The following is a 15,784-nucleotide window of genomic DNA, read 5'->3' on the forward strand; positions in this document are numbered from 1 at the left end:
AACTTTTCTCTATTGATTAATTTATATCAATAATGAAACCACACCACTCACTGATCATAACCAGTAAATAAATACTTACACCATAATCCACTTTACTTTGCTTTCATCCAAATCAAGTTCAACATCGAAGAGATTTTATGGGAAATTAACTAATGAGGGAAAAGTTAAAACAATTGTAAAACAGACAAGATGAGATAAGCAGTCCATTATTAGTCCCACATTTGGGTAATGTACAGTATTACAGCAGCAATTTATAAGTAAAATGCAAGACTTAAGTGTAAGGAATATTACAAAAAGATAGATTTGAGTGTCTCAGTTAAGTAGATTGCATCACATGGGTTTCATAGTGTAGTGGTCATCACGTCTGCTTTACACGCAGAAGGTCCTGGGTTCAATCCCCAGTGGAACCAATGTTATGTTTCTGTCGTGTGGATAAAATCATTAAAGCTGGGTATCATGTAACTATGGTTACATCTCTACAGTAGCTGTTCTTCAGACCAGTTTATCTCATACTGGTTATTTCATTTCCTTTAAGTCTCCTCTGAATCTCTGTTTTGTCCTCGTCTTTGTTTTTGTGTGATTTCTGCAGAACAGACACCTGCCGTAACTGAGTCAGACCCATTTAACTGTGTAATGTTACTTTTAATCCTTTCCTAAATAACAAATAAACAAGTAAATAAAATGATCTGAACACATCTCTGTGTGATTCAGACTCTTTCATTTCTTGCAGTAATCCTTCAACCTGCCAACAGTTTGTCTGTTAATAGATACATATACAGAAGCTAAAACCAACTTGTGGGATATGAAACCAGACTGGACGTTATGTCCTCCTCTGTTTTATGAGATATCAAAGTGTGGATCAGCTGAACGTGCACATCACACCTGTGTCGGCAGGAAGACACGTCCTCATCACACAGGTCTACTCTTATCTCACATCACAGAGAATCACATGAAGCAGGTGAGAGAAACACGCTGCTTGTTCCACTTCTGATCAGAAACACGTTCACAGATTAATATCATCCAGAAGCTGCTGTAAATATTTACAGCTTCCACAACATTGGAATGATTCATCATGTTTAATCATTATAAGGATGTTATGATTCATGTCTGCAGAAGGAGACTAAGGTCAGAATACTACAAATATCTTATGACTATATAAAGGTTAAAATAATTGGAAAATCATCTTTGTGTGTCAGTGTCCTATTCAAACTTACGTCTTAATTCTGGTTTATATTGACGTGGTAGTAGTACAGTAAAATTTAAAATCCTGAAGAGAGGTGTTTGTGTTCACTTTCTTGTTGCTCTGCTTTGGTCTCCTCCACCTCCAGAGTCTTAGTATATGGTTCTACATGAGCCAAGGTTTTAATGTTTGTGTTTAAAAAATATTGATCAGAGCTTCCACGTCATTTTTTGGTTGCATCCTGCTCCAAGTGTTTTGTTTTTTTTGATTTTCTGAATTCTGAACAGCTTCAAACATCAACATCGCTCTGTGTAATAAACAGGGGAGATGGATTTAACATGCGCTGAATGGAGCCTTCCTGGCATCCATCTTTTCAATTTTCAGGGGGGGCGTCAGGCTGAGTTTAAGCGCTCTAAACTGGTAGACGATAAGTTAATCCTTTTATCCGTGTCATTGCCGCGGGGCGACTGAAATAAATGCTGAAGTGGGAGTTGAGAAGAATCTGGTGAAAGAGGAAAGTCGACGAGCTGCAGCCGTGAGAGAGGAGCAGAGAAATACTGCTGAGAAACGAAAAGAAATCAATGCAGATATTTGTCTGATTCAATGAGACACGTGGGTTCATCATGTGTCGCGGCAGCAGAGCTGAGGTCACACTGAAAAACTATCGACTTAAAAAAAAAAACGGAGTAAAGATTTCACCTCAGGGAGTTAATCCATGTATATCTCCATCGACAACTAGTTGTGTGTCTGTGTAACTGCAGAGAGACACAGCAGCGAGTGCCTCAGCTCCGGTGCAGACTGAGGGTCGATCATCAGTTTCAAACACTCGTCTTTATCCTTCTGCAGCAAAGAGCTGTGTTGACCAATCAAATGCAACAGACCCCATGTTCCTTTATCGTTAAGCTTACACTTCATCTATCAATTCAAACATAACTTACACTTCAGCTCCTTTCACTGCTTCAACTGGAACCTTTCACTTTTACTGCTGCCGTGCCCTTGAGCAATACACTGACGCCTTAAAGCTCTACAGCCTGAGCTCAGTCTGACATGTTAACACAGACACTGTCTGCTCTGCCTGCGTTTGGAGATAAATCAGTGTGTGAGTGAACAGGTGTGACAGTCATTCATCCATCGTGGCGACCGTGCAGGCGACTCACGCGAGCAGCAGCACAGCGGCTGAATCAATCACAGCAGCGTCTCCAGACATTCAGGAGCTAAAAACAGGAGAGCGGAGGCAGAGCGAGGCCGACTGCTCGTCCCCGAGGACGCTCCTGGAACTTCTGAAATATCTGTGCTGCCCTGAAAGGCCACGAGCTGCCGCACTCTTAGGTCCGCCGAGAAAAATTGATCCAGAGTTTGTATTGGTGCTCCAACAAATGACTCAGAACAAGATCAAGGCTCTTTTACAGCACAAGCCTCCTTCACACCTTCAGATTGTTCACTTTAGTCTGAGTTTAGTTTAATCTGCAGGTGAGAAATGTCGGAAATGATTTTTCCTCTTTAATTAGTGACTCTCTCTCCTCGACTCTGTTTCCCTGCTGAATTAACTGCGCTGATCCGGAGGAACACAGATTGATGTTGTTGGCCTCATTGTTAGCCAGTGACCAATGGTGTGATGGTATGTTTTGGGGGTGTTGTAATTAATATCTCCCCGGGCTTGGGCCGGACCCGGAGCGGAGCAGCAGCAGCTCCAGCACATCTTCATCTTCATCGACCGAGCCACAGCTCGCCAGGCCAGGTGAGAATCCATCATGGCTATTATTACCTGAGGCTCGGCACTGCATCCATCACACACAAACACACGTTGTTCTTTCTTTAGATGTGAGGAAATTCCCTCACCCTTATCATAGATTATTCTACATACTATATAAAACGATAACTAAATGAAGATGTTTACCAAAACATTCCTTTGTAACTTTCATTGTTTATTATAAAATTCCAGTTAATCATCACTGAAACACTGAAAAAAAAAAAAGTATTTTCCTTCTGAGTTGTTTATAAATCACGGTAACAGACTGAGGCTAAGTTTAGAAAATGATTTAGCAACGATATTCAGCTTCAGTCACATTGGCAGAAAACAAGAAATTCGACTTTTGTGTGTTAAAATAATTCAACTTTTAGGCAGCGTTTTAAAAAGTTGTTAATTTACAGGTTGAACCGAGAGTAAACAGCTGTCACCGTGTTAACAGCAGCTGGATAACAGGATCACTTTAGCTTCCATGAACAGCCCGAGGCTCGAACCACGAGGCCGCTTGTTATTAACACACAGGCTGAACATGAAACCCTGGAGCAAAGACAGGAAAATGACAAGGTGGTTTGAAATGTTTGAACTGTGCGAGTAGAGACGTAAAAAGACTAGGTCAGAACGTAACTGATGCTCAACTTACATTACTCCAACTTTGATTGAAGATGATTCATGGTTTTTGAAGCTTTGCAGCGTGAGGAGGTAAAACTTGGTGTAAAAGTCTGAATCACATGATAACGTCCTGTTTTCACGGCATCAACATACAACCAACTGACCTGAGTTCAAGTGTAAACAAAATGACTTTGTTAGTTTGACCTCTCACACCCAGGAATAAACCAGGAATCAAACCTTCTTGCTGTGAGGCAGGTTCCTGTGTCTTACAGTTTCATGCTTTAAAATCAGAAGGTCCTAGGTTCGATCCCCAGTGGAACCACTGAGCTCTCTTATGACTGAATTTAAAACAAATGTTTGACTGCTCGATATGATCCTTCAAATCTTTCAGCCCGACGTGTTTCAGGAGGTAAAGTGGTCAAATCATAATCACATACTCTGAATCTGATGCTGCGACATCAGACTGTGAATGACAAACATTCACCACAGGTCTGAGTCACTACTTAATAAATAAAACCAATTGTTTCCTGTTGTGCTTTTCATTCCTCTCTTGTTGTTGTTTCAGGTGTTTACACGTCCCTGTCCGGTGGAAACCCTGATGTTTCTGTCCAGTTTCTATACATCCAGCGTCCTGATTTCGTTTGTTGTTAAACTCTACAAACAGCTCGGAGGCTTCGTGTTACATTAATGTTTCATCAGCCACAAACCAAAGAGCAACAGAACAAACAAAGCTCCATCAGGAGCCTGAACGCAGCGTTTGGTGCATCTGCCTCTGCAGCATCCAGCTGTCAGAGAAAAATCAAAGACTGAAGCATCTCTGTTAGACGGCAGCCAAAAAATAAAAAATAAAAATAAAACCCAGTAAGAAGAATCAAACGCAGATAAATCCCATCAGACGAATCAGAATCTGGAGTCAGAGAGAAAAGGGCTTCACAGGCTGGAAATCCAGAATCTGCTGGAAGAGGAGAGGATAAGATTAACCAGCTTCTCATTGGCTGAATCTAAGCCCGACATTATCTTGTGAGTGTTATGATGAGCACTTTATTAGGAACACCTCCCAGGCCAGGTAATCTCATGAAGGAAACATCTTAGATTCTGCTCCACAGAAGCTGCAACTCATCATTTCTGTGGATTCAAGCTGCCAAACTCCAGCTTCACTACCTACTGAAGGTTTTCTACTGCAGGGGCTCCGCAGGAGTTACAGAAAGAACAAGATTTCAAATACAAACAATAAATTCTGCATCAGGCGTCTGGGCTCAGCGGCACAGATGGGGTGAGGAGTTCATACAATCTGAGATGAACCGGTGTCGGCGCCTCCATGTCGTCAACGTGTGACGGATGCTAAACAAATACGAATGAGGACAGAAGCGTTGTTATGTCTACAGTGTGAAACCTGCTGCAGATGGTTTGTGAGGACGACACAAGCATCTCCTCCTCCATCTGCTCCCAGCAGGCCGAGCAGGTGAAAGGTCACAACTCTACCCACCTCGCTGCAGGGAGGTGAGAGCCAGGACAAGGAATTAAACGCACCCTGTCGCACATCTACACTTACACAACCTCATCACGGTTACCATCATTCACACATTGAGGACATTTACATGTTATAAACGCCAGAGTGACTCCTCCTCCTCTCTCCAGGTCACAAACGGTGAGGAGCAGCTGAGGAGGGAAACAGTCGACTGATGCTCCGACACATACATTCACACAGATTGTGTTGAAGCTGCGTTCAGCCTCCTGCTCCATGTTAATGCATCACAGTGAATTAAAATCCTTCAACGCAACATGTTACAATCAACTGCTGCTATATGCTTCATTTTGTAAAACCAAGATGTCGTCTCCTGACATGCGGAGCAGCTTCTGTCTGATCCCGAGAGGTGACTCAAAGCTTCTTATAAAAAAAACATGTTCAGATTCAAAATTAAAAAACCAAACTCCACCTGGACACGTGTTTGTGTGCGTTTGATTAGTCAGGCGACACAAAGTAGAGTGTTTTATAGTTTCCTCGTCATCAGAACAGAGGGACATTTTCTATTTCAAGAGTGAAGCATCTTTTTCAGAGAGGGAATGACTAAGGGAAGTTAGAGAGTTTCCTAAAAATGAAAACAAAATGTCTCAGATGCAGAGTTCAGATGATTGACAGGAGAAATATTCTGTGTTCAGTAGCGTTGGAGAGTCATTCAGAAAGTTTGTACTATATTTACCTTCAAGATTTGAATGTTTCTTTTTTATAAACACGATGTTTCTGCCAAAAATATTGGAACTCCTCTAAATGTGACTTTGCAAGTTATTTTCCAGAAGTTACATGATATGCTTACAAACTGTGAAATACTGATAAGGATTAAAGTAGAACATTTCTAATTTGAGGACGGAAATTATTTTTAGTGTTAAATATGTAAAAACTAGAGCTGTGAAAAATAACGCGTTAACGCGTTATGATTAAATTACAGGATTAATTCGGTTTTTTTTTTTAAAGCATTTAACGCATGCGCAGAAGGACCTTCCAATTCCGCCGCCTCTGCACTAGTCGCCACTCTTCGCCGGGTTCACACCGGACGCGGAAGCGACGCCAAAGCGTGGCGTAAACGCTAATCCCTGGCGCGCCGGCGCTTGGCTGGTCACACCGGACGCGGTAGCGACGCCGAAGCGCCGCGCATTACTAATAATATCACATACTGCTGCTGTTATCAGCCTGCAGTAAAAACGGCATTTAATCATTTTTTTCAAGCATATACTTACTTGTTGCTCCAACATTAACTGCAACAGCGTCCCAACATGTGTCTTTTTTGGTGTTGTCTTTATACAACATATGCTGAGAATCAACAACTCAAGTTACTTCTCCACTTCAATGATTTATTTAATGTCATCCATGTTGAAGAACTTCTCCGCTGTTTGCTCAGTTAAATGTCGGGTGTCGAGGGTAAATTACGTATTCTCCACTCAAGCCTATGTGGAGAATACGTAGCCCCCCCCCCCCCCCCTCTCTTTTTTATCTTTATGACTGCTTGTGTGGCTATAGTGGATTGGCAGAGGGGGACATTTAATAATGTGGTTGGTAAAAGTGGTAAAATTAAAACTCCAAGACAACAGAAGGTGAATACAAAGTATGGGATGCATATTTGGTCATTTATATCACATAAAATATGTCATCTATATCGTTTAAAATCATTTTTCAGTGTGTTTCCTGTCGCGATACGCTCGCGTCAAGCAGAAAAAATAGACTCGACGCCGAAACGATCGCTTCACGGCGCTAGGCAGCCGCGGCACAACGCTACGCTTCAGCCTCCGGTGTGTTCAGCGCTGCGGTTTAACATGGGAGTGGATGGGAGCCAGAGGATTGGCGCTGCGCTTACGCCTCGCTTCGGTGTCGCTTCCGCGTCCGGTGTGAACCCGGCGTAATGCAGTCAGACGGCAGCTGCCATTCAAACAAACAAACAACATGGATAATTCTGATGAACCTGAGGACTTTCTGGACGGGAAGATCGTGTTCCAAAAAAACAAAGATCGAACATTCAGTAAAACCAAGGATATATGCACACTCTGCGAGAAGACGTTATCGTTTCACCGTAGCAATACCCGCCTAACCACCGCAACACGAAGCATGTGTTGGTCGGCGAGGGGCGTTCAAGTGGAATGCGCCAAACCAGACTCACTCGCCGGACACATTGTGCAAAAGAAGCGGTCAGCTTTACTGTCAGAGAATTTGAACAAGTTAGTTTGCCTCACCAACTGGCTAAAGACCGAGTAGCTAAGAGGGCTTTTAGAGGCATTAGATTGTATCATGGTGTGGTTAATGGTTGTGTGACAAAAAATATAAAAAATGTCAACCATCCTATGGCTAAGAAGCTCAAATAATTTCTGTTTAATTTAAAAAAAAAAGTTTTATTCAACCACACAATGGCTAAGGAACCCGAATTCTGTTTAGGATGAAGATTATATTAATGTTCCATATGGAAAAGCAATGATAACGGCTGAAGAACTGCTGAGTTGCAGCACAAAAGAAAAGTTAAATGTCATAAATCTTGTTTTCACAAAAATATTCCGAAAAAATCGGTAATGTGATTAATCATGATTAATCCATAGAAACCTGTGATTAATTTGATTAAAAATTTTAATCATTTCACAGCCCTAGTAAAAACTTTAAAAAAGCTCCTATAGATTGACACCTAACGAGGAAACAAGATCGCAGGAAGTGTCGCGGATGAGAGGTAAGAATCATTATTGAGTCAGGACGACAAAAAAGAGGAAAAATCAGAGGAAGAGAAACAGTTACTGAGCAAATACTGAAGGACTCAGTAAACTTCCACAACACTGAAGCACTGATCCTCCCTAAAGTATTTTGGGCCCAAAAAAAAATCTATTTCTACAGTAAATTTACTTGTCCAGGTAGAAGGGAAATTACCAATCAGAGCGCAGTAGGCGATGCCAAGCATATTAACACAACCTTTATATTTCACATACTATATTTAAAATTTTTAATGAACCAAATGTTCCTGGGAACCACCTACACACCCACACACACTTATTAAAGGAATGATGACACACTTTTTTTCTGATAAACAACTTTGTCTAATTCCCGTTTCCATCTTATACACTGTGTGCACAATTATTAGGCAAGTGAGTATTTTGACCATATAATCATTTTTATGCATATTTTCCAACTCTAAGCTGTATAAACTTGAACACCTATTGGATTTAAGCGATGTGAGGGAGGTTTCGGCCTAAAGAGATCAACACCCTATATCAAGGTGTGCATAATTATTAGGCAGCTTCTTTTCCTCAGGCAAAACAGGTCAAAAAAGAGATTTAACTGACTCTGAAAAATTGTATAAAGTCTTTCAGAGGGATGCAGTACTCTTGAAATTGTTAAGATATTGGGGCATGATCACAGAACCATCAAATGTTTTGTTGCAAACAGTCAACAGAGTTACACGAAATGTATTGAGAAAAAAAGACGCAAATTAACTAACAAAGATTTGAGAAGAATTAAACGTCAAGCTACAAGGCACCCATTATCCTCCAGTGCTGTCATATTACAGAACTGGAACCAACCTGGAGTGGCCAGAAGTACAAGGTGCTCAGCGCTCAGAGACATGGCCAAGGTGAGGAAGGCTGAAACCCCACCACCACTGAAAAAGACACATAAGTTGAAACATCAAGACTTGGCCAAGAAATATCTGAAGACAGATTTTCAAAGGTTTTATGGACTGATGAGATGAGAGTGACTCTTGACGAACCAGATAAATGGGCCTGTGGCTGGATCAGTAACGGGCACACAGGTCCACTTCGACTCAGATGCCAGCAGGGTGGAGGTGGGGTACTGATATGGGCTGTTATTATTAAAGATGAGCTAGTTGGACCTTTTTCTGGTTGAAGATTGACTCAAAATCAATTCCCAAACCTACTGCCAGTTTTTAGAAGACACTTTCTTCAAGCAGTGGTACAGGAAAAAAAATGCATCTTTCAAGAAGACCATGATTTTTATGCAGGACAATCTCCACTGCATGCATTAAAGTACTCCTCTGCGTGGCTAGCCAGTAAAGGCCTTAAAGATGAAAGAATAATAACATGGCCCCCTTCCTCCCCTGAACTTAACCCTATTGAGAACATGTGGACCCTTCTTAAACGGAAGATTTAAGGTGAAGGAAAACAGTATACCTCTCTGAACAGTGTCTGGGAGGCTTTGGTTGCTGCTGCACAAGAAGTTGATCGTCAACAGATCAAGAAACTGACAGAATCCATGAATGGAAGGTTTATTACTGCTATTGAAAAGAAGGGTGGCTATATTGCAAAAATGATGTATTTTTTTGAAATGTCAGAAATGTTTAATGTTCATTTTGAGTTGTTTATTTATTATTCTCACTTTAACAGATGAAAATAAACAAAATTTCCGTTTTTCATTTAGTTGCATAATAATTCTGCACACTAATAGTTGCCTAATAATTGTGGCCACATATTTATTCTTCTAAGAAAGCCAAAATCTCACTTTTACTTTCTTAAATATTCAGGTTTGAGGTTTATTAACATTTTGGATTGACCGAGAGCACTGTAGTTGTTCAATAATAAATTGAATCCTCAATAATACAACTTGCCTAATAATTGTGCACACAGTGTAGAAACGTTCAGAGTGTGTGTGTCTGTGATGAGCTATAATGCCTGATATTATGATTTAAAAGGGTTTGGAAACGCCAGCCTCCTACTCACACATGTGGCTGAGAGATAAGACACTTACTGGACTATGTGTGTGTGTGTGTGTGTGTGTGTGTGTGTGTGTGTGTGTGTGTGTGTTTGTGTGTGTGTGTGTGTGTGTGTGTCTGTGTTATATCAGTGATAATATTTCTGCCTCAGGAGAAATTATTAAACTCAGGATTTGACCGCTGACAGCTTGTTGTTGTTGATGTTGTGATCAAGTTTCAAGCCGGTTTGGTTCATTCAGCGTCTGAGAGTAAAACTCAGTAAAGTTTGTCTCAGAGCGAACACACACAATCTCACTTACAGACGTCTGTCACCTGAGGACAAAACGTCCTTGTGTCCTTCTGTAAAGACTCCCCTGCTCCAGTCGACACTTTGTGCCATCAATCATTGTGTCTGTGTCGACTTTCTCACCGAACGTTTCATCTGAGAAACACAAATGAATCAATATCGAGAGAAACCGCCGAGGCCCCGCAGGGCGAACGAGTGAGAGGAGAAATAAGCAGAGAGAGAGAGTGAAACATGACTTTGACTTCAACTTTAGTTCACTTTGCTCAAAGTTACAGGAGACAAAGCATCAGAAGTTGATCCATCATGACGACCTCCTTCAGAGAAATGATTATACAAACGTGTGTGTGTGTTTGACAGGTCAGTCTAAGAATACCAGCTCGAGCCGAACCCTCCTCTGTAAAAAATAGGAGAAACCACCTCATCGATCACTAGTGGCTCAAACGTCATCCGACTTCCAGGCAGACGACTCCTCTTCGCTCTCCTCTGTGGAGACGAGCGATGATCAAGGTGAGAGCTGCCGCTGAGCAAAGTCTCTACCAAGGAGGAGAATCGTTTCTCTGGAACTTTAATCAACTAATTGGGTTTCAGGACAGATAACAAGGAATCAGGACTGTAATTCCTCCATGATATAAAAAAGCTTCAGAGTTTCTAAATAAAAATCAAGAAAGATTCAAGTCTCCCAAATAGAGAACAAGAAAAGAGAGTGATTGTTACTAGGGAGAAACAAAAGGAAAAACACTTCCTTTTTGAGTAGTTAAAAAAAAGAAGCTTCCTGGTTTCAGAGCAAGGAAGGAAGAAGCTTAATAAAGGAAGGAAAGGAAAAGAGGAAGGAATGAAATGAAATGCAACAAGAAACGTTCTATTTTAAGCGGAAGGAATAAAAACGTTTCTAAATTAGGGAGCAGGGATACAAACTTTTCAGGATCAAGATTTAGGGAGGAAATATATTTTCTTGGAGCAGGAGGAGAGAAGCTTCCAATTAAAGGAGGAAGGATGAAGACGGTTTTTAATCAGTGAACATGAAACGGGGAAGCGCCCGAAGAATCAGAGAAGGAAACTTCCTTTTAAAGAGATGAGCAAGATTCACTTTAGTATTTTCTGAAACCAAGCAACCAACTGCACAATAAACAAACTGCTTGTTTTTTAAATCATGACCAGAAGACGCAGACAAAGCTCAATGAGATTTCTGTGATGGGAACTATAAACTCTAAACACTAAAAACTGTTTATTGTTCAATTGAGCAGGTTACGAGGCCGGTCACAGTCATCAGGTGACTCATGAGCTTGTTACATTAACGTCATTTTCAGATCTGAGTCTGAAACTTCATGTGTTTGTTCCATAGTTTCATTGATCTGTTAGTTTTTGTTCAACATTGCAATTTTGGGACTAAAGAAGTTTGTCTGACATACGTGCGTCCTGTGTTCATCACCTACGTGGGCGGAGTCTACCTATATTTGACTCTGATTGGTTTGTCGACGCTGTCTGAAGTGGGCGTGTTGTCAGTTGGGGGGGCAGTAGTTGTTGTGGAATATATGTATATGACTTCCTCACTGACAGGGTCACCTAAAAAAGACTTAACAGCACGGGGGATTTATGGTTGTAAATATTGGGAAAGGGATCTTGAAAACAGATGTTACATTCCAGGGGTCTGGGAAAGAGTAGTTGACAGGATATTGGTCACCTATTACTTAACATCAAAGAGGTTGATCGATAACATTTGTTTCCTCTCTAGGAGGGGCTTGGAGATGTATAAAGTGCTGCTTTTCTTGTATGTCATTGCTCATTGTATGAAATCTATCCCATGGTCTTGTACATTGATGCCCATCTGAAGATGTAGAATAAACTTGCAGAAAGACATTGTAATGACTTGTGCTTAACTATTGAGAAATTCCCATGACAGTACAAACACACTGCAGTTCAAATGCACCAAATGAACGTCCTGGTGGTTCAAAATTATATCGTTGGATGTCCAGACTTCTTCTTCTGCTATTGTTTAATGCTGTCTCTACTTCCTGTGATTGGTCCAAAAGTCCAAACTATCCAAACAAGTGTTCTCCCTGCAAACCAACAAAACCGTGGTTCAGTTTGATCCAGACCCAGATCGCCTCTTCAGGTCCGACTAAATGTTTCGGTGCTTTGTGGTTCCTGGAAATAACAATTTCTTGTTGATGCTAGCTTAGCATAATTACTAGCATCAGAGTCTATACTGTCAAATTTCTCTATAAACAGTATAAAGTTCATGTTCTGTGGGTTTCAGAGGCAGTGAATAATCTCAATTAAATTAACGTGTAAACTGTCGCTTATAATACAGAGAAATCAAATCATTTGTGTGTATTAGGAGCTATAAACAGACACACAAACACAGTTTGTCACCTTGAAGACACACTCATTTCAATTTTTCTGTAGATGAAGAACTAAAGAATAAGCTGAACAGATTTCTGTACAACACACTGCCGCTTATCAGAGTGCACACACACAAACATGCACAGTTTTTTCATCTCGGAGAGAAAAACAAACATCTTTGCATCATGTGTGTCTCCCTGGTGGATTCACAAGGAGGAAAATAATCAGACGCAGAAGAACTTCTTTCATTTTTTCTGTGGTTTCAGAGTCCTGAGGGACACACACACATACATACACACACACATCTGATGGTGAGCTGCTGCAGCCATTAAAAAAATATTCATCCTTGAGTTTTTCGCGAAAACAAGCTAATAAACTTGATTCACATTCGTCAGTTTAACATAAATGAGAGACTAATAATAAACCCAATCTATTTAAAACGATCCCGGTTTATGTGATATAATATGTTTGTGAGTGTATGCGTTTGCTGGTCCGTGGACGACCCTGGAGTTACATTTTTAACAGTGTTCACAAGAAGAAATCGTCTAAATGAGCTGAATACACAATCAGACTCACTGGCCGTCTGGACTTTCCAATAAAAATATAGGATTTTAGAAGGGACACATTTTTGCTGTATTTCTGTGACGTTAAACAAAACTAAAACAAGTAACGTGTGTTAGAATCGTCATCGACACTCGCCTGCGGTGATTCCTGCTGCTCACATCGGCTCATTCAGACCTTCAGCAGAGTTTTTACTGGGGAGATCAGTACAAGTCTGAAAATGAGCCTTGCTTTCCAGCTCTGTCTTCACTGAAGCCCGTCGTTGATCTTAATCTCATCAACACGTCAGAAGACACCAGAAACAGATAAAGTCTTGAAGCTCAGACTCTGCAGTGTTTCACTGACGTAGACTGAACACAAGTCTGTTTTGGTGCCTGAGCTGCACTGAACCTTTTTTGTAGATTAAGAGTTAAAGAACGACTCGAGGCTTCGTGTCTGAGATTTTTGCTCAGGTTTAGTATCAAAGTAGGAATTTCGTGACGTGACCTGAGAAACAAACTAATTGTTTTGGTGCCGCTAACACTCGTCGCTGTGGGATGTTCAGCCCTGATCTGACACTTCACCTCCAGGGTCTTCAGCTTTAATCCGACACAGGAATTTTTTATGCTCTGCATTTCCTCGCCACCGCCCAGCATCACGCCACGTCTGTGCCGAACCAATGAGATAAACACTTGTGACTGATGAAGACAATTAGTGTTTCCACTCTGTGCGCGAGAACAAAGGCGAGACGAGAATAGCTTCGTATGCAAATCAACCCCACATCCACTCCACCTCCATCGACGGCGGAGAAAACGTACTGACATCAAAGGAAACGGCTGACATGGCTGCGGCGGGGAGCGAGACGCTGATCAGGGCTCACAGACGTATAAATGATGGTTCCCTTTAATCCCGCAGGGAAACTTCACCCAAGCACGCACGCACGCACGCACACACGCATGCACGCACGCACTCACACACACACACACACACTGAATGTATGTGGTACCATTGCAGAGATGGAGAGAAACGAAAGACACCACCGTATCAGCAGCTCCGTGAGGCTGCACATCATCCATGGAGGGTTCGCCTTCATCTTCATCTGCAACCGTGCTAACATGCTAACGTTAGCCTCAAGCTGCTTTGTTCAGACGCATTCTCACACCAGCTTTGCATTTTGCATTACAATTAAAGCCGCGAGCGCATCTGCGTTGACTTTTGCAAAGAGAAACTTCCCTTGTGACCATTTTCAGCTGGTCATGGCCCTGACTCTCCAACGGCAATATTCAGAGGCTGCGTTTGAAGATGATTGCATCACAGACTAGACTTTCCTAAATCTGAGGCTCGTTCAGAAGCATCCTTCCATCCCCAAGAAACAAAGGCTCCAAAAAGCAATTCTGCCCAAACTATCCCAGGATTCATTATGCTTCGGCGAAAACAGTTTTAATAAGAGGTCATGATACCGGCAACGGACAAGATGTACGATGCTGATACTGACTCCTGATTCTTCAAGCGTGTGGGACCTCAATAGCACGACTTCACTTCTTAATAATTACTGAACAGGTTCTGGCTCCAAATGACATCATCAACACAAGATGGCGCGGTGTTCTCTTACTTTCTTTTTTGATATGATCACATAAAAGTGCGAAAAAATCTCTGAACGCATCTGAACCTTTTATTAGAGGAGGAAAAATACATTTAAATTGAACTTTAATTAATAAATCAGTTAATGTTGAATCTGATGAAAATGTGCAGCAGGAAGGAGGCAGATAAGGAAACGAACCGTTAGGATTGAAGGGTCAGACAGTATCTGTATGATCGTCCTGCTATCAGTCGCCCGTCACTCAGACAGATCGTCCTCATCATTTCATCATTAAAGACTGAACCTTCATTTTATCTGAAGAAGTCAGTCGATCGAGGAGAAACACAAACCAACTCACACATGGGAACTGTAACATCACAGTCATCATCTGAGAGCTCCGGGTTTTAATAAACTTAAGAAGTTTGATTAGGGAGATTTTAGGGTCTAAGAAAGACTCAGGTTTTAGTTCAATCCAATCAGTCAGTTATGGTGAAATCTTTCAGGTCAGTTACGACTCTGGCCTCTGTTCTCTTATTCTGCATCTGATCATGTGATCGCAGCTCGTCTCCATCTGATGCTGCAGCAGGATCGAGTTCCGACAGCGATAATTAAATTTCCACAACAGCTCTTCTCTGACTTTATCAGGGGGCAACAAGGCGTGTTCAGCCAAACAGGCCCAACGCCGCCGCCAACACGCTAATTAACAGCTGGCTTCAGACCAGAGTGAGAGAAACTCTGGGTAATTACCATCAGAGCCCAGTAATTCCCCTCATGGAGATGGTGGAGGAGGAGGATGAGGAGGAGAAGGGGGGAGTGTGATGTGAGATCAGAAGTCAACAAGTAAAAAACTGTAAAGAAATGTTTTAACGCTGAATTTCGTCTTGTTCAAATCAAAGAAAAATACTCATAAAACCTAATATATTTCCCTGTATTAAATACAAAATTAACAGTTATTTTTTAAATTTCATATTTACATTTATCAGCATTTTACACGAAGGGGTAGCTATATTGATTCGCTTCGTCCCTGCGTAAAGCATTCAGGAATTTCCGTCAACACCTTCGTTTTTAGGAGGGTCCTGAATACACTCCAGTTGAAGGGGTGTTAGAAAGGCTAGATGGGAGACATTTGTTTAAATACTGACAATTTTTTAAATAAATGCAATTTTGAAAATAAATGGAATTTTATAAAGTGAAGAAATTTGTAAAGCAATTTTTCATTATTAATTTAAGCTGAGGCAAGATATTGTTGTTCAATAAGCTGGAAACTGTCCTTAAAGCTCTTCACAGGTCTGCTGTTCACTCTCAT

General features: G+C 41.3%; 1 non-coding gene across 1 annotated transcript; it reads left to right on the forward strand.

Moving 5' to 3' along the window:
- The first annotated feature begins 337 nt into the window (after positions 1–337).
- On the forward strand, positions 338–410 carry trnav-uac (transfer RNA valine (anticodon UAC)). Its single transcript has one exon. It is a non-coding gene; the product is annotated as a tRNA-Val (tRNA).
- The last annotated feature ends 15,374 nt before the right edge of the window (positions 411–15,784 follow it).

This window comes from Pleuronectes platessa, chromosome 1 (genome assembly GCF_947347685.1).
Source record: "Pleuronectes platessa chromosome 1, fPlePla1.1, whole genome shotgun sequence".
Taxonomy (NCBI): Eukaryota; Metazoa; Chordata; class Actinopteri; order Pleuronectiformes; family Pleuronectidae; genus Pleuronectes; species Pleuronectes platessa.